The sequence below is a fragment of the Hippocampus bargibanti genome, linkage group LG19 (genome assembly GCF_051943395.1).
Source record: "Hippocampus bargibanti isolate YZ-2025 linkage group LG19, ASM5194339v1, whole genome shotgun sequence".
NCBI classification, from domain to species: Eukaryota; Metazoa; Chordata; class Actinopteri; order Syngnathiformes; family Syngnathidae; genus Hippocampus; species Hippocampus bargibanti.
The window spans coordinates 4,882,808-4,902,713 of record NC_142752.1 but is presented as its reverse complement, the minus strand read 5'-3'; the positions used below and the strand labels follow the sequence as shown (position 1 = coordinate 4,902,713).

The 19,906-nt window shown below is 38.9% G+C and overlaps 1 protein-coding gene across 1 annotated transcript in view; it reads left to right on the top strand.

Annotated features, from left to right (window-relative positions):
* tbc1d32 (TBC1 domain family, member 32) overlaps window positions 1-19,906 on the top strand; it is an 86,210-nt gene that overhangs the window by 36,195 nt on the left and 30,109 nt on the right. Inside the window, exons 36-39 of the mRNA XM_089021775.1 lie at window positions 1,094-1,210; window positions 2,704-2,790; window positions 4,202-4,409; window positions 5,372-5,714. The gene's annotated coding sequence lies outside the window, so the exon portion shown is untranslated. The remainder of the gene's footprint in view (window positions 1-1,093; window positions 1,211-2,703; window positions 2,791-4,201; window positions 4,410-5,371; window positions 5,715-19,906) is intronic.

Genomic DNA, 19,906 nt, shown 5'->3' with positions numbered 1-19,906 from the left:
ATTGCTAACTTTAACCCTCTATTTTATGGCGTCCACGGACATTTGCATAACAAAACGGATATTTGGAGCTGAGGGAAGATTATGCGAAGAAGAAATTAGCTCATTGCGGAAGGTTCTTTCTTTGTATTGTTCTGTTTACTATGATCAGCAGTTGTGAAGTTGCTTCAGGTTTTTAGTCATCAAATGTATGTTTGCGTTCGATAATTGATCATTTTACGGTACTTGATTGTCACGGAATCGATATAAATGTTTACGCTCATCACTTGTACGTTTATGGCAAACATTCTTATGTAAATATTCAACAATGGTAATGTTTACAGTCAACAATTGTTTTTTTTTTTATGATCAGCAATTGTACATCGTAAAATTATTCGGGTTCCTCCCAAAGAATAATGACAAACACAAATCTGTTATGTTAGGCATTTTTTACTCTATATCTCCATTTTTTTTTTTTACAAAAAATCAGTTTCTATTCCATTCATCAGTTTTGAAAAATGTATTCTCCATCCTATCATCGTGCTTGAGCCCCCCCGCCTCCATCCACCCAGTCTCATCTCCATTCGACATGAACGCAGAACACCTCTGGGCTTCAGGGACTCCCCCATTAGCATTTCCATTTGCCGCGGTCAATATTTCCCACCATGCAGCTTATTGTTCTGGTGCGCGTGGAAATGGGATGACTTTGGAGTTTGCTGATGAAAACCGTGCGGGAATAGGTCATGGTCGTTGTTAATAAAGATGTAGAGGGGAAATTTGCATTGACACCTTGATGGGATTCATTTACTTGGACAAAAGTTACCCACCTGCTCTTCTCGTCTTTTCAGGAATTACATCCTAGATCCTTCCAGGAGTCTTGCACAATGAAAATTTGGCATTCTTTGACACGTTCTTCCCAAGCTGAGTTGCATTTGTGATGCCTTAGTCCAAATCCCGCCCCAAAACCCTGTTAAAATCCCGATTCTGCTTTCAAAACACCCTTTGCTGAAGGAATACAAAGTCTTTGGAATTGACCTTCCGGCTCACTCCGATCCATATCATCTTTGTGCTCACTTCATTTTTTTTGTATTATTATTTATATAATCTCTGTCAGCAGGCATCCTTGCTGCATGCACCAAGACGTCGCAGGAGGTACGAGTGCCCGAGGGCTGATAAGATATGAAGTAGGCGGCGGCAGTATCTGCCATGTCACTTGTTCCACTTCATGAAAAAGGTCAGCAGCAAACCAAGCGTGGCTATCTGAGCGGTAACTTCACTTCAAGTTCAAAACAACTTGTAGTGAGGCGACACATTAGCATGGCACATCAAAACATTTGAAATTGCATTGTGAAAAGTATCATATGACAGATCCTCCTCCTTAATCGGCCCCCGTGTCTCAAGGTGTCCCGCAGGGCTCCATGGGTGGTCCCCTTTTGATCTCAAAATCTATATTTTTACACAAACGGGCTTGGCGACAAAAATAACATTTCGCCATGAACCATTTTTTGCTTCAGCAGACCAGTTTCCTGTCCAAATGCATCATTTTGAAACACTATTGATCACAAAAAGAAAAAAAATATATACAGTGATACCTCGGCTTACGAACGCCTTGGCTAACGAACGTTTGGGCTTATAAACATTAAATTCACGAGAATTTAATCTTGGCATACAAACTATTTTTCGGGATACACAACGAGTGCAACAATGAGTGATGTGTTGTTCGTGAAAACCAAACAAGGAAATGGGAGCACACTTTTTTTGTCCTCTATTCCCCGCCCCCAGTCTTGGTTAAAGCCGCACGTGATTGGTCAACAACGCAGCAGTGAGGGGAGGTCGTTTAAACATTAAAGATACAGGCAGATGACAGTGAGAGAGTTTCAACTTTGATACTGCAAGGTTAAAATATCCCAACAATCAGGCTCCATAAATAACCCGCATAAGCCATCTGTACACTTGATGCAAAAAGCTATCAACTCAGCTAAACAGAACACAATTGATGAGGAACTAGGTAAAATTATCACAGAGAAAGCACTTACAAGGGATCATTCTTCAATATGGTGAAATAAGGCTACGTTCCTTATCAAGTGTTTAATGCTGATGAAATCGGCCACTCCTTTACATCAAGTCATCAATGACCATCACAAAGGTAAATAAAACGACTTTATTATACTGTACAGTTTATTTATCTAATTCTCATACCGTAGCACATTTATTATGAAATTATGTTTTATGGGGACCTGGGAACATATTATTCTCATTTTAATGGTTTCCTATGGGAAATTCATTTTTGGGATACGCACTTTTCGCCTTACACACTCTGTCTGGGAACCAATTAAGTTCGTAAGCCAAGGTATCACTGTACTGTAAATTCCAACTCCTCCGAGCTGTGTCCAAAAACTTTTGTCCGTATAGTGCCCTATTACATAAACAGTATAGTTTATTTCTTTAATTACAATGCCATAGCACATTTATTATACATAAATAAGGTATATTTTGTGTAGTTTTAAGGCTTAGAAAATTAGAAAGTAGAAAATTATGTATTATGTGGACCTCGGAACGGATTATTCCATTTTAATGGTTTCCCATGGGAAATTTATGTTTGGGATACACACTTTTCACCTTACACACTCTTTCCGGGAACCAATTACGTTCGTAAGCCAATGTATCACTGTATTATCTCCCTCTATTATTTGTTGGTTGTTGATTTTTTTGTTGTTTTTTTTTCAGGTAGAACCAAAGCAGCAAAGAGGAAAATGTCAGGACAATGTCAGATTTAGCTCGCAGTGGAATGTCAGCACTCAGGAGAACATGCACGTACGTACACAACCCCACACATGAAATACGAAGGGGATTTATGTTGCCTCTCGGGAATGGTCCCGAGTGATGTGTCTCACAATCTCTTTATAAGGTCACGTTTGAATGTCACTGATTGACTGCAGCACAAAATGGACACTCAGTCATTGTGTGTGTGTGTGTGTGTGTGTGTGTGTGTGTGTGTGTGTGTGTGGTGTGTCCGTTACAAATTTAAAATTAAAATTGACCACCCACTCAAATTGACTTCTCACACTTTAATGATGCATGTTTTTAATTTATTTTTCACAAATTAGAATTGTTGACGTTTAGACAAACTGTTGCTAACCAAAACAGCAGCACCAAGTCAATCAGGAAGCAACATTAAGCACATTTCATAAAATATGCGCCGGGTTTTAACGTTCCCGGGAGATTCTTAATGTTCCACAAGTTTGTGTCTGACAGTGCAATTTTTTTTTTTGATGCACCTGATTCATATTTTATATTTTATATTTCATACACATGTTTTTTTTATTCCTTGTGAAACGGAGGTCTACTGAGGTGAACATCAAATATTTAAAATTACTTTTCTGGATCTTCTGCTGTCGGGATTGGTGTCGTTTTACTCTGTTTTATATCTTTGTTTTTTTGTTATTATTATTAGTGCCATGGCCCTTGTTGTTATTCGTAGGTGCAATAAAAATAGTGTGATGTTTGATACCGGTATATTTGCTTTGCGGGAGTAACAATAATACCCATTTAAATTTGATATGAATTTTTTTTTTGTTTCCTAACTGACATCAGAAAAACGTTTTATAGCATCTAAAATACCCAAAACACGCAGGATGATATTTTTAGTCAAATGAAAAACACCAATAAAAATGAGTTAGTGTCCCAAAACTACTTCAAAATGATCCTGGAAATTGCCAGTTTCAGAAGGTCCCGCCCCCTAGTTCGTGACGTCACGCCAGGACGTCTTCGCCTTGCTCTCGAATCAAAACAATGGCTTCAGATTCGGAGAAGATGCTTTCTTGTTACTCATCCAGTTATGAATATGATTCAAATAGTTCTGAAGAGGAAAGCATAAATGTTTGCAATCGATTAAAGAAGTCCTTCCGTATCAATTCAAGCCGTCAGCACTCCAATGTAGCGTGTAAATAACGCGATGGTGAATCATTGTGTGTTGCACCAAGACTACTATTTGATACTAGTTGACACAAATTCTCAGCAGACAAATCAGCTCATTTCCAACGAAGCATAGGCGCCATCTTGTGCATTTTCAGGGAGCTACATCTACCTTGGATAATATGAAAATGCAGGCCGACTTGCCGCTGTTGTCAAATCACGATCGATTGTGCTTTTTTGGGTCATGACGATTTCCCCAAACTAATTTCGACTCACAAAAAACGTATGCAGCTAATCTGCCATTTTTCAGATATCGCAATGAATCACTTATGTGTCAACTATTTTGGAGCCACGGACAAGCTCGCCGCAAGAAACCTTGATGCCGTTTACACCATCATCGTCGTCTTTTCTTCTTCTGGCATTGAAGCGTGACAGAACCGGCAAAGATGATGTCGATGAAGGTTGTCGGGCGTCCTTGAAATGAATTGCAAATGAACATCATCTTTGGACTAAAGGAGGTGAGAGTGTCATTATTTTCATCAATTGCACTGTGATTATGATGATGATGATGATGATTATGATGATTATTATTATAATGATGATAACAATACAGATGTAACAGACTGATGATAATAATAATACATTTAATACATTTTCTAAGCGCCTTTCAAAACTCTCAAGGTCACTTTATAGTCACTGGATAAGTTTTTTCTGTGGGTAAGCAGCAGCAGCCATTCGCGCTAGCGTTCACTCTACCCGTAAGTAACACAGCAGCAAAGTTATGAAAGGAAGAGGAAAGGGAAGAAAGAAGTAGAAAAACAAAATACATGAGCTGCTGTAAAGGCAGCCACTCTCTTAGGCTCTTTTTCAGGAGTGGATCAGGGACGTCATGGTGGAATCTGCACGTCTACTACAAGCTAAATGTTGAATCCTGCGTTGTTGTGAAAATAATCATATACAATTTATAGCATATTTCATGTTATAAATGCAATACAGACATTATTTTTAATAATTTGTCATTATTAACTCATTCACTGCCAGACAATGTGCAGAAATATGTCCACTCCAGTGCCAGGGTTTTTGTCATTTTATATATTCAGTTTTATGACTATATAAACATTCTATACAGTGTAAGAAACATTCTGCACTATTCATTAGTCAGAAACAAGTTAATTCCTAAGTTATATGGGTCTGGAGTTATCTGAGTTTGAAATGTACAAAATACAATGCAATACATTTATATTGCTTTATATATTGCTTTAACAGCAGCTGAAGCTGCCCCCTCGTGGAAGGGAAAAAACATTACTAGAGGCCATGACCAGCGCTTTATCGGCACTCAAGCGCGAAAAAAAAATCCCCGAACAAATTCTGCAATGACGCTGTACGTCGTAGTTGAAATTCCTGAATAAATTTGTGAATGTCGGTGAATGAGTTAATCGGGTAGAAATATATAATTAATGTTATTTTTTTTTTATTTTAGGCATCCCAATGCCCATCAGGAGAGTTGGCAATGACCAAAAAAATGGGGTCATCTCCCATCTGAAAAGCAAAGCTGGAAAATCTCCGAAGAAGTCCTTCTTGATCTTGACTACAAGAAGAAAGTTGGAGTCCCCCCAGGCCGCTAGCGTCGCTCCCGGCGACCAGAGTGGGTGGCATCTTCTGGCTTTGAGCAAGATGACGCGGGTGGAAGAAGAAAAAAAAAAACACATCAAATGCGTGGGTGATTTTCCATCGCACTGAACAGGAAGCCTGACTTTGAGGGACGTTGGTGTTGACGAGCATTTCCTGCCACGTTGGACAGATGATTGATAGCAGGTTGACAGGTGAGATGTCCAGTTTTTTTTCTCCCTCTTCTGTTGCTTTTTGCTGCTCTTCTCGCTCTTTTTCCTTTCATGTTCAATTGTCAGTTTGACAACCTCTATGCTAATTTTGCTTAGCTCACATATGGCTTTTACCATTATATGTTAGCATTAGGCTAGCAGACTAAAATGTGGACCACCGCTCCACAGATTCACACCTATTCTTTCAATGCAATGATTTTATTTACGTAGGCAAATGTCGTTCTCAATTAGATGATGGACCGTGATTGATTAATCAATCAGCGTGATTAATTGGCTGTGACCATCCGCGCAGCCGAAAGGTTCTCCATCACTTCACTAATTACTTTCCACTTCAATTGCTCACTTTTTACATTTCTCTCTCTCTCACGCATACAAATGTGTATTATTTAAAAACAAAAGTCAGCCATTTTCTATCATGATCAAGCGCAACGTTTCTATGAAACTCCTCAAATCATCTCAACTCACTTAAACACAGTTCCTTTAATCCTTTGGAACTGTTCAATGAGTTATTCGAATCCACTGTTAGAATTAGCAGTGACTGTTTTCGTCTTTTGCACTGATTTATTCCAACTTGCTGAACTGCGGTTTTCTTGGCTTTCGCGAGAGATTGATGTCAAACAATTGATTTTGGCATGTGCTGCTCAAGTTGGCCTCGTTGCAGAAGGCTTGTTAAATCGCAAAGAGCATTCAAGCTGAAAGCGGGACTTTCTTACTGTAAATCCTGGAAATGATCTTTATACTCTTATATACTTTATAAGCTTGGCAATCTCAAGCACTACTCAAACACTAGCCTTGGAATCCCCCCTCAAATGGCTCTTTCAATGCAACATGGCTGACTTCCTGTTCTATTGTGGGCCTGCGTCATGACGACTTTTTCAAGTCAAGGTTTATTTTCTGGTTGTGGATTGTGGAATGCCGTCTGTTGTTTTCGTGTAGATATTCTCTGCAAAATGGCATTTTTGTTAACATTTTTGGGTGATTGGAATGGATTAATTTGATTGACATTATTTCCTATGGGAGATACTGCTTTGGATTTGAACCCTGAATCGTCATTTACGATTTTCTGGAATTCATTGATCACAAAATTTGTGGTTCAATCTGTTTTTCCCAGGATTCAAATGCGGTTAAATAGTTTTCTGGTATTTTTAGCACACAAATTATGAATTGTGCCTGTTATTCCAGATGTTTTTTTTTTTCTTCTGAAACCTCCCTACTGTGCATCCTTGTTGAGGTTGACACTAAGCATCTGTTTGACTTGGACACCTGCTGGAAAGAAACATGTCGGAAACTGTTGGAGAATTTATCGCGAAGCTAGGGAAAAAAAAAGGGGGGGGGGTATGACAAATTGGGAACAGGGCGGGAATATCATCCATTATGGAGACACAAAGTCGGAATGGAGGGTCGAAGTCATCAGGATTTCTCACTCATGACCCACTTCCACTCAAAAAAATGTCACACTTTCCTACTTTTGACTCTCATGGTAGTTTCCTCACGTACCAAAAACGAAGTTTCAATAGGGCCTCGTCATTCTCCGCGGACGACTTGACGGCGGCTGCTAATTAGCCGCTATAAGACAAAAAAAAAATTAAAAGGCACCCCCCCCCCACCAAAAAAAATACAGCAGATTAGACATGCCATAGCAGAGCCACGATGGACAACAAAAGCTTGTGCAGCAGTTAGCAGAGCGTTTAAGAGCCCCAAAATTGTTTAGTGTTTAACTCATTCACTGCCAGACGATGTGCAAAAACGTGTACACTCCATTGCCAGGGTTTTTGTCATTGTCGCCTGAATTCCAGGACCCACAGGATATTGAGTTTTAGGACCACAGAAACATTCAATGCAGCGTAAGAAACCTGAGACTCTCTTCTTTCATCAGGAAAAATAAGCGTTAATTCCTAAGTTATATGGGTCTGGAGTTATCTGAGCTTGAAATGAGGGTGGCTGTCCAAAATACATGCAATACATACATATTGGTTTATATAGCGCTTTGTGGCTGAAATCATTGCATTCCTTCATTTGGTGTCACAGAGTTGATGAACAGATTAAGCCGCGAGTCCTGTATTTTGTTTTTCTACTTCTTTGTTTCCTTTCTTCTTCCTTTCATAACTTTGCTGCTGTGTTACTTCCGGGTAGAGTGAACGCTGGCGCGAATGGCAGCCTCTGCTCACCCGCACAAAAAAAGTTATTTTCCTGTGACTGTTAAGTGTCCTTGAGAGTTTAAAAAATAAATGTATTAGTATTAGTAGTATTTGTAGTATTTATAGTATTTGTAGTATTAGTGGTATTAGTAGTATTAGTATTTATTATAAAAATAGATGAAGCTGGAATATGTCAGTCCGAGACCCCACTCACCGCTGGATCCCGGAGCGGCTCTGGACTGGTCTCGTTCCCCCGGAGCCGGGCAGTTCACGCCCACGTCGGCGTCCGGCCGAGACCTGGTCCCATACGGCCTTACGGGGTGCCATTCTGCGCCTGGCAGTTCGACGTCCACGCAGAGCCAGCGCCGTCGCGTGAACGTGCGAGAGGGATCGCACTCACGCCCACGACGATCCGTGCCGCGTCTTCGTCCACCCCAGGCCGAGTCCCGTTCCCATCAGGCCGCCGCCCGTCGTATGCTGGAGAGGCAGCGGTTGCCCTCTCCACCGACCGTTCCCTGGCGAGTGGACCTTTTTGGGAGACTGTTGGGACTTCTGGAAGCAGCCCCTTGAAGGGGGGGTACTGTCATGATCTGGTTGACGACCAACGGGGGGCGCTGTCGCCCCCGCCTACACCTCACAGGTGCTGGTCGTCCCGATCAGATTGGCGACGTCAGCCCTGCCTGCAGCCTCGCAGCGTTAACATGGACAATAAGCAAATGCTCCCCCCGTCGTGGAAGGGAAAAACATTGTTGGAGGTCTGACCAGCGCTTTATCGGCAATGCAAGAAAAACCAAAATCCGACCAAATACGGGAATGGCGCTCCACGGCATATTTTGAATTCCCGAATAAATCCGGGAATGGCAGTGAATGAGTTAAAAGCACCCAATGCAAAAACCGGAACACGGTTGAAAACAAATGAAGATATTTTCATTATAATGATAACCCAGAGAAAATGGGGCAATCAGGCCAGTCGTAGACCTCATACTCAGGAAGGACAATAAAAGTAATCAGCCTGGACAATAGTAGTAATCAATGTAGCCGCAGGGAATAGTCCTCTGCTCCCCCCAACCTGAGAGCAGGCACCAATCATAGCAGAGTCCGGCAACAGTAGGACAGTAGGGATATATGTTGGGCCGAAACTACCAGCAAAAGACTTTAGTTAGCTGACGAAGCCTCTTGGATAAGAAGCGAAACGTCCGACACATTCAAAGAAGTACAGATGACAGCTGAAGAAACCTTTTCATCGATAACCTGGAACTTGATAAGCTGTCCATTGTAGTAACTGCTGTCCCCGAAAGGGTTCATTTGTATCAGAAATGACATTTTAGCCACGTAATTAACCCCCCCAAGGTAGGTTGACCATCTGCTTGGTCTCCTCATAAAACCACCCAGTCAAGCCGCAATGCTTCAGACGCAGCTTCCGGTTCGCTCCATCGCCTAAGCCTCACTTAGCTTCTCCTGAGTGTGTTTTTTTTTTTTTCAGGAGACCCGTGACTCTATTGGTCATTTATCATAGACAGTCATCTCTTTTTTTTTTTTCACTGTCCCCACTGACCGAGCCAAAGTTGCTTTTTATGATGTCTCACCCGGCGTGTCGGGACGAGCGCGTCAGCCAAGGCAGAAATGGGCAAGAGACTTCTTGATTTGTAACTCTCTTGCCAAATTCACAGACTCTCTCTATAAGACCTTGAACCCTGTTTCATCTGGAAAGGGGGGAGATGAATCAAGGGGAAATAATTGGACTGTCATTGCCTGAACCAGGACGGACAACCAACTTAAAGGACAACCGACACCATTTTTTTTTTGTTTCCTAACTGACATCAGAAAAACGTTTCTAAAATACCCAAAACACGCAGGCTGATATTTTTAGTTGCATGCAAAACACCAATAAAAATGAGTTAGTGTCCCAAAACTACTTCAAAATGACCCCGGAAATTGCGACGTCCTGCCTTGCTCTATCGCACAGGTGTCAAAGTCAAGGCCCGTGGGCCAAATCCGGCCCGCCACATCATTTTTTTCGGCCCGCGAAAGCAAATCAAACTTGTTAAATTCCATGATGATTGCTAAAATCTGAGCCAAAATTTCATATTTTTGGATGTAGACCACAATAAAAGTCATTATTCTTGACTTCAGATTTGAAAACGAGTTATTCATTAATTTGCTCTGTGCTCTATATGTAATATTTGAAGGGATTTAAACATTCTAATGGGTTCCCCAAATTCATAACGGCCCTCGAGAGGAAACCATAACTACAATGTGGCCCGCGGCAAAAAATGACTTTGACACACCTGCTCTAGAATCAAAATAATGGCTTCAGATTCGGAGAAGATACTTTCCTGTTACTCATCCAGTTATGAATAAGATTCAAATAGTTGTGAAGAGGAAAGCATAAATGTTTGCAATTGATGAAAGAAGTCATTCCGTGTCAGGACTCCAATGTAGCGTCCCAGAAAATGCACGAGATGGCGTCCATGCTCCGTTGGATATGGGCTGATTTGTCTGCTGGGAATTTGTGTCAACTAGTATCAAATAGTCGTCTTGGTGCAACACACAACGATTCACCATCGCGTTATTTATGTGTTTTCCTTCTAATTTCGCCATCAACACGAAGTTTTCAGACCAAACAAAGTACCCAAAATGCATTGTGTGTCGCTTTCTCGGTCAGGGGCGTTCCTTCAGTAACGTCACGTCAGGCATCGTCATCAACTCGCAACTAAGACTTCCGGAATATTCAGCGCGAGTCTTAAAACGTGAAATATAGCTATATGCTGTGGAATCTTAGTAAAATACGCTCAGTAGAAGTCATTTTACAAATTATGGACACAACTTGTCCGGAGACGTCGGTTGTCCTTTAAGTAGTTCCAGGCCCTCAAAAGGGGGACGCCACCAGAAGGTGGATTGGACTCCCCCCCCAAAGCAGGTTTCAGTTGTCTGGGTAGAACTCATTGACAAGTCACCTCTCTGATTTGATAAGCCCCCCTCCCCCCACAGATGTCCCCCACATGGCATGTGGGGGACATGCCATGCATCTTTCAACCACTCATCAGCTGCAGAAACAAAGACGGCTGCTTCTGTGTTTGATTCGCAATCCCATCTCTCGTGGGATTTAATGCCAGTTGTGCTGAAGGCCACCTGGCATATGAAAGGCAAAAAAAAAGAAAACCTGCTAATTATTCCCTCATTTGGATAATTATTCATTCAGTCGGCTAATTATTCATTCATTGAGATAATGACTGTATTCATACCTACTGTTTGTTTTTTTTTTTGTTTTTTTTTGCACGCGACTGTATAGGCAGAAATTACTGCATCCACCCTCTGAATATTCACAACCTGTTTCCACAATTATTCGCCCTGGTGTATCTTCGAGCGTAGCCTTTGTCACGATCAGGATTCCATAAATAAATTAATTAATTTATTAAAACATTTAAAGAGATAGGCAGGTAAAATAAATAAATAATTAATTTATTTATTAAAACATTTAAAGAGATAGGCAGGTAAAATAAATAAATAATTGAATAGATAAATAACTAAACAAATAAAGATAGCAAATAAATGGATCGGCAGGTTAAATAAATAAATAAATAAATGTATACATAAATACATAAAAAATAGATAAACAGATAACAAAATAAATACATAAATACGTAAATAAATAAATAGACAATTAAATAAAAAGCAAGTAAAGAGATAGGCAGGTTAAATAAATAATTGAATAGATAAATAACTAAACAAATAAAGATAGCAAATAAATGGATCGGCAGGTTAAATAAATGAATAAATAAATAAATAAATAAATGTATACATAAATACATAAAAATAGATAAACAGATAACAAAATAAATACATAAATAAGTAAACAAATAAATAAACAATTAAATAAAAAGCAAGTAAAGAGATAGGCGGGTAAAATAAATCCATAGATAAAATAGCTAAACAGATAACTAACTAAACAAATAAATAAACATACATTGCAATAAATAAATAAACAAACAATTAAATAAAGAAAGTAATTAAATAGATTGGCAGGTAAAATAAATAAATAAAAACATAAATGAATAGATAAATAAATAATTGCACCCACACATAAGTAAATAAATAAATAAATAAATAAATAAATAAATAAATAAATAAATGAATGAATGAATAAATAAAATTAAAAAAAAAAATAGCCCAGTAAAGCGATAGGTAAGTAAAATAAATAGGTAAATAATAGACAAACAGATGAATAAATAAATTAAATATACATAAAGCAATAATAAAAAAATGAATCAATCAATAAATAAACAACAAATGAACAAATAATTAAATAAATAAATACATCTACTGTGATACGATCAAAACAATGGTTATATTTTCATATTTCCATTCCCTTTTGCTAACCAAAACAGCAGCTCTCAGATACCGAAACCGTGTCAAGATTGGAGTTTTTGCGTAATTCTGGACCAGGCAGACCTCTCGTGAGATCGTGATGGAGTGGAAATGTGGTTCGAGTTAAAGTGGCGTGGAAACATCCCTCATGTGAAATAGTCTCATCACCATTATGATTATCATGCTAGCGAACGCCGTCACGCAATTGCCGTGCCACAGACTTCTGCATAATACATCGCTGGTCTTGGTCGGGGGGTGGGCTCGGAGGCGTTCGACTTGCCAGGTTATTTTATACATATTTCTTCGGTGTTACAGAATAACTTCCACACAACTCAGATCATGGTTGCGGTGGGCATCCCCACGACGGTAGCACACCGCAGACTTGTGCATTATGCATCACGTGCCATGTGTACGCTCGCCTTGATGTGTAATATTGGTGCCTTCCCCTGTTTGTCGACACACTGAAACATTTTCGCTTGGGTGGCGCGACCCCCCCGCGCCCCCAAAACATGTTTGAATGTTTGAACACCAGGGCAGCATCATCCTTTAATGCCAAGTGACTTTGTTTAAGCTCTAATTACACTCTGGCACTCTGAGCACCGAATTAAGAAGTATGTGTTGAATATTTAAGCGCTCAGCTAAGAAAACATCTGTTTGGTTTTCAGTCACGGCGCGGCGGAATGTGCTTCGAGAGTCAGTCAGTCGCCGGTCCCAAATGCGTTAAATTAATTTTATTTTAAAACTGTGACGATTCTTTATCAATCAAGTAAACCTATTTTCAAGTAATATTTAAATAAATCCACAGATGACATGAAAATAGAATTTTTAGATGCCGTGCAACACGCTTTAGAGCAGGGGTGTCAAAGTCATTCCTCTCGAGGGCCGTTATGAATTTGGGGAAGCCATTAGAATGTTTAATCCCCTCCACATATTACATATAGAGCGCACAACAAATTAATGAATAACTAGTTTTCAAATCTGAAGTCAAGAATAATGACTGTTATTGTGGTTTACATCCCAAAATATGAAATTTTGGTTAGGATTTTAGCAAGCATCATGGAATTTCATGAGTTTGATTTGCTATCGCGGGCCGAAAAAAATGACGTGGTGGGCCGGATTTGGCCCCCGGGCCTTGACTTTGACACCTGTGCTTTAGAGCATGCCCGGTGATTAACAGGAACGTGGTCTCCTTGGACACAAGCAAAAGCAACTAACGAATTCAATTAGGGTTTAGCAAATGCTCTCAGTCAGCGAACAGTGGCCAGGAAATCTGCCCTGTGTGTGTGTGTGTGTGTGTGTGTGTGTGTGTGTGTGTGTGTGTGTGTGTGTGTGTGTGTGTGTGTGTGTGTGTGTGTGTGTGTGTGTGTGTGTGTGTATGTGTGTGTGTGTGTGTGTGTGTGTGTGTGTGTGTTAATTAAAAAGTATCCAAATGGCAAATTATAATGACTTAAAGGACAACCGACATCACTTTTTTGTTTCCTAACTGACATCAGAAAAACATTTTATAGCATCTAAAATACCCAAACCATGCTATGTGATATTCTTAGTCAAATGCAAAACACCAATAAAAATGACTTAGTGTCCAAAATCTGCAAAAAAAATGAACCCGGAAGTGGCCAGTTTGAGAAGGTCCCGCCCCCTTGTTCGTGACGTCACGCCAAGACGTCCTGCCTTGCTCTAGAATCAAAACAATGGCAGAAAATGACGACAAAGCTCAGTGTAAGGAATTACTCAGCCCATTTCCACAGGCAGATTAATTCCTTACACGGAGCTTTGTCGACCTCTTCTGCCTCTTTTTGGTGCAACACGAAGTTTTCAGATAGCATTGACGTGATGGAAGGACTGCTACAATGTGTCTTTTTTTTTTGGTCAGGGGCGTTCCTTCAGTGACGTAGGGTGAGGACTTGTCACTAACTCAAAAACAAGACTTCCGGAATATTCAGTGCGAGTCTTAAAACATAAAATATAGCTATATGCGGTGGAATCATTGTAAAATATGCTCAGTAGAAGTCATTAGAAGCCATTTTACAAATTATGGACACAACTTGTCCGGAGACGTCGGTTGTCCTTTAAAGCTTAACATGTAAAATATAATCATTGAATTTTTCCCATTGTAGGACTAGTCGATACTTTTTTTTTGTTTTCAGCTACTTTTAAGATAAACTGGACATGGGGAAACATCACAAGCAAAATCAGCAATTGGTAAGAAACTCCAGCCGATCTTATTGTATCTGATCCACTGGTGAAAAGGAGGCTTTCATCCTCTTTCATTTAGAACAGTTTCATGTAAAAAAAAAAAAGTACAGTAAAGTCTCGTTATATCGATATCAGATATATCGATAGTCCCGGTTATATCGATATTATTTCTTTGCACGCACGGAGAAAATTACATGCAAACAGGGTCGGATATATCGATAGTCCCAGTTATATCGATATTTTTTCGGACTCCCTTGAATATCGATATAACGAGACTTTACTGTATTTGTCTTTTACTCAAACATCATAGAGTCCATGAGGAAATTTAAGAGTGCACACCTGTCCATGTTTTTATTTTCCTGTTGTGTTTATTATTTTGCTTTGTGCTGACTATTGTGTGAAGCGCTTTGTTACAGCTGCAGCTGTTGTGAAAGCGCTATATAAATTATTTTACTTTTGTTTACTTCCGGGTTGAGTGAACAATGGCGCGTGTGTCTGCCGCTGCTCACCCACAGAAAAACTTAGCATGTGACTGTAAAGTGACTTTGAGAGTTTTGAAAAGCGCTTATAAATGAAATGTATTATTATTATTACTTTCTGAATACTTTTTTAATTCCCAGGAAAACAACGTCACCATTTTTAGTTTCAAAACTTGACAGTTTTACATTTTAACAAACTTCTTTCGAGGTAACATTTTCAGTTATTTAAAAAAAAAAAGCTTACATAGTTATTAGGTAGTATAATATGCTTGCTAGCTTATTAGCTCGTAAATTAGCTTGCTAGCTTATTAGCTACTTAGCTAATTCAACCCCCCCTCTCCAGTGCCCCCAGATCGACATTATCACGCAACACAAAATAAACAAACAGATTTTTAAAATACATTTATTTTTTGTACAATCTTTTGAATATATTCGTAAACGAATAAAAAAAAAACGCTTTCAGCTCAGATTTCCTGACACCATTTCACATTCATGGATGCAGATTGACACTTGACCCACCAATCTTGCATATATCGCAATGCGTTTTTATTTCTGCTGCTCGACATGCACGGCAAATCAAACATAGAACTCCATGCACACAAACACGCACACAAGTGCCTCTTCCTTCTTGCTACTTGAGAAAGTCAATAACCAGCAGAGCTGTCAATTTATTCATGAGAGAAGGATGTCGCGTGCACACACACAAAAGCAACAATGTGTTGCGGCAACAAGTGCTGAATTATATTATAGTGATCGAAACAGGACAGGAATGAAATCCATAGTTTGTGTGTGTGTGTGTGTGTGTGTGCGTGTGTGTGTTTGTGTGTGTGTGTGTGTGTGTGTGTGTGTGTGTGTGTGTGTGTGTGTGTGTGTGTGTGTGTGTGTGTGTGTGTGTGTGCGCATTTCCAAATCGGCATCCAGATTCCAGATTGTGTAAATTTGATGACTCATCACAAAATGCACACGTGTATGAAATTCAGTGGCACGCGCCAAACTTATCAAATAAATAAATATAGAAATACATAATAAATACATAAGTGCATAATGAATACATAAATATATAATAAATATGTAATAAATATATAATAAATATATAATAAATAATAAATACATAATAAATACATAATACATACATAATAAATACATAAGTACATAATAAGTACATAAAAAGTACATAAAAAGTACATAAAAATTACATTAAAAGTACATTAAAAGTACATTAAAAGTACATAAGTACATAAACAGTACATAAAAATACATAATAAGTACATAATACGTACATAATATGTACATAATATGTACATAATACGTACATAGTAATGAGTACATAATGATTACATAGTAATGAGTACATAATGAGTACATTATAAATACATAATACAGCATAAGTACATAATAAGTACATAATACGTACATAATACGTACATAATACGTACATAATACGTACATAATAAGAACATAATACGTACATAGTAATGAGTACATTATAAATACATAATACAGAATAAATACAGAAGTACATAATAAGTACATAATAAATACATAGTAAATATACATATATACATAAATACATAAACACATAAATCAATAGATCAAAGGATCAATAAATAGATATATAGATAAATATAAATAAATAAACATCTTTGGAAAGCCATGAGTGGAAACACGCAGGAAGGCTGCCATTTTGCTTTGAGGCAGCCATTTTAGGAGGAAAGTCATGTCAGTCATTCCTTCCCCGTTTTCATCACTGGCTGCATTATTGATGTCTTTAAGTCCGTTGTTCGACGGCGGAGGAAGAAAAGTGGCCAAGGAGAAGAGATAAAAGACTTTGACATGTTCTTGCAGTCTGGAAAAAAAATAAATTATGATGATGATGATGATGGTAATGCTGCCCCGAATTGCCGATAAAAGCCCTCATGTGCTGCTGAGCCTGAGACTCATCACTGATTATTAACATTTATATTGAAAGATGAGCTTCCATTAGCAAGCAGCTGCTAAATTACACGGGGCTGTCTTGTGCTCGCAAGTGTGTGTATGTGTGTGTGTTTGCGTGAGTATGACTGTAGTTTATTGGCAGGTGGAGGACACGACTCATTTTAGCAAGTCAATATCCGCACCCGGGGATCACAAACATTCAAATATTTATGAAGCTCAACTTCAAATGTGACGCCAAAGACGGCATCTCGTTTCTTGTTGTGCTTGTTGCTCTTCTAGCATAGCTAATATCATCAATGTGTATTTTTTTGTGTGTGTAATAGGAATTGAACCCTTGCCAAGCCCAAGTCCTTACCCCTAAGCTAATATAACGATGGAAACATGTCATTGTTAGCATTAGGTTGACAATCTTAGTACAGCTAGCTTGCTAACCTGTAACCTGATCGCATAATATAATGACGGAAACATATCATTGTTAGCATTAGGTTGACAATCTTAGTACAGCTAGTTTGCTAACCTGTAACCTCATAGCATAATATAACCACAGAAACATATCATTGTTAGCGTTAGGTTGACAATTTTAGTACAGCTAGCTTGCTAACCTGTGACCCGAAGACACGTTAAGCTACCCACTGTAGTAACGGTTAAGCGAACACTATTTTACATAAAATAAAAAAGTCACCGAATACAGTAATACATCGGTTTACGAACCCCTTGGCTTACGAACTTTTCGGTTTACGAACGTTAAATTTATGACAAGTTTACCTTTGCATACAGACTTTTTTTCGGGATACACACAGAGCGCCACAATGAGTGACGTGTTGTTTGCGAACGAGCCCGTTCTCCTAACAACAAAATAGCAGCCGACTGTTTTTGTCCTCTATCCTCCCAGTCTTCGGTTAAAGCTACGTGATTGGTCAAGAACGCAGCAGTGAGGGGGTGGGGGGTTACAGACAGAGAGAGACAGAAAGAGAGTGAGGCTGTTAAACCTTTAAGAGACAGGCAGACGACAGGCAGGCAGACGACCTTGCAGTGTAAACTGCAAGGTTAAAATATCCCATCAATCAGGCTCCACAAACAACTCGCACAAGCCATCTGTACACTTGATGCAAAAAGCTATCAACCCAGCTAAACAGAACACAATTGATGAGGAACAAGGTAAAATTATCGCAGAGAAAGCACTTACAAGTGATCATTCCTCAAGATGGTGAAAGAAGGTTACGTTCCTCATCAAGTGTTTAATGCTGATGAAACCGGCCACTCCATTCCATCAAGCCATCAACGACCATCACAAAGGTAAATAAAACGACTTTATTTCTACAGTACAGTTTATTTCTTTAGTTATAATACCATAGCACATTTATTATACATAAAATAAGGTATATTTTGTGTAGTTTCAAGGCTTAGAAAATTAGAAAGTAGACATTTTTTAGAAACGTTTTATGGGGACCTGGGAAGGGATTATTCTCATTTTGATGGTTTCCTATGGGAAATTATTTTTTGGGATACACACTTTTCGCCTTACACACTCTGTCTTGGAACCAATTAAATTCGTAAGCCAAGGTATCACTGTAGTTGATTGTTGCGCTTGATGGGCGGGACATGGTCCATAAGTTCATTCCATCGACAGTTTCAAATTTTCAATTTCACGGATCAAATTCAATGAACCTGAATGAATGCGTTTAATCCGTTCTGGAACGAAGCTTTGTCAATTCATTTGGTGTGACATTAATTTTCTCCAGGAAAATGAATTGGAACATTCCATTCAAGATTTGAGGTTCTCATTCTTCGACATTCCGGCTTTGCCTGCCCTGGGCTATTATGTCATTCGTGTATTTGCAATCCGTCAGCTACTGCGCCGGTTTCTCACAATGGCGCTAAAGACTGGCATTAGCAAGATGTGTCACGACAAAGGCACAGATTAACGTTCTGGCATCCCCCGCCTCTGTCAAATGTGAGCAATTTGCAAAGCGTGCTGGGAAGTGGCTTTCAGACCATTTGCAACCTATCAGCCAACTCATTTGTGGATTTTAATGACTCCAACCACGCTCGCTCTAAACTTGCTCTACCGACGCTGATAAAGCGTAGCGGCCTACACCCCCAATGCCTGTCAATCATCCTAAGAAGCTCACGTGACATCAGCCAGGCTAAACGCGCGCATAAAATAGCTTTAATAGGTTCTGTGTCGCAATAGGGGAGCACAATTCAAGTCATTTTCACCGACGGCGTCTTGTAACTTTTGGTTTAGCAAGCAAGAGGAAGCAAACAACTGTAACCTATTTACCTACCTACCTTGTCCACCAACTAGCTTCACTTTCTTCTACCAATTTGGTATACTTTGGCTGTTTTTGTACTTCAACACACGTATAAAGAAACAGTATGGGGTCTACAACTGGCCTAATTGCCCCATTTGATCTGGTATCACCTTATCAGCATAACTAAGCCTATGTTTCCCAAGAAGTCGGTTGTAGGAATAATCCAAATTGAACCTTACCCCACCATGACGATTTAGTGAAGTCTTTTGCTGTTTTATGGCTTTTATGACTTTATGACTTCTTTTTTATATTTATTATTATTATTACTATTATTATTATTATTATTATTATTATTATTATTATTATTATTATTATTATTCAATTAATTTAGTTAATTCAATTATTTTTGTGGTTGGTTATTTGTGTATTTATTTTCTATTATTACTATTTATTTCGCTATACCTATGTATATCTATTCATTTATGTATGTTTATTTATGTATTTATTTATCTATGTATTTATTTATTTGTTCATTTGTTTATTTATTTGTTATGTATTTATTCAATTACAGTAAAGTCTCGTTATATCGATATCAAATATATCGATAGTCCCGGTTATATCGATACTATTCCTATGCACGCACGGAGAAAATTACATGCAAACAGGGTCGGATATATCGATAGTCCCGGTTATATCGATATTTTTTCGGACTCCCTTGAATATCGATATAACGAGACTTTACTGTATTAATGTAGCTTATTCAACCAATTATTTTTTGTTTACCATTCCTCTTCCTTTCATCA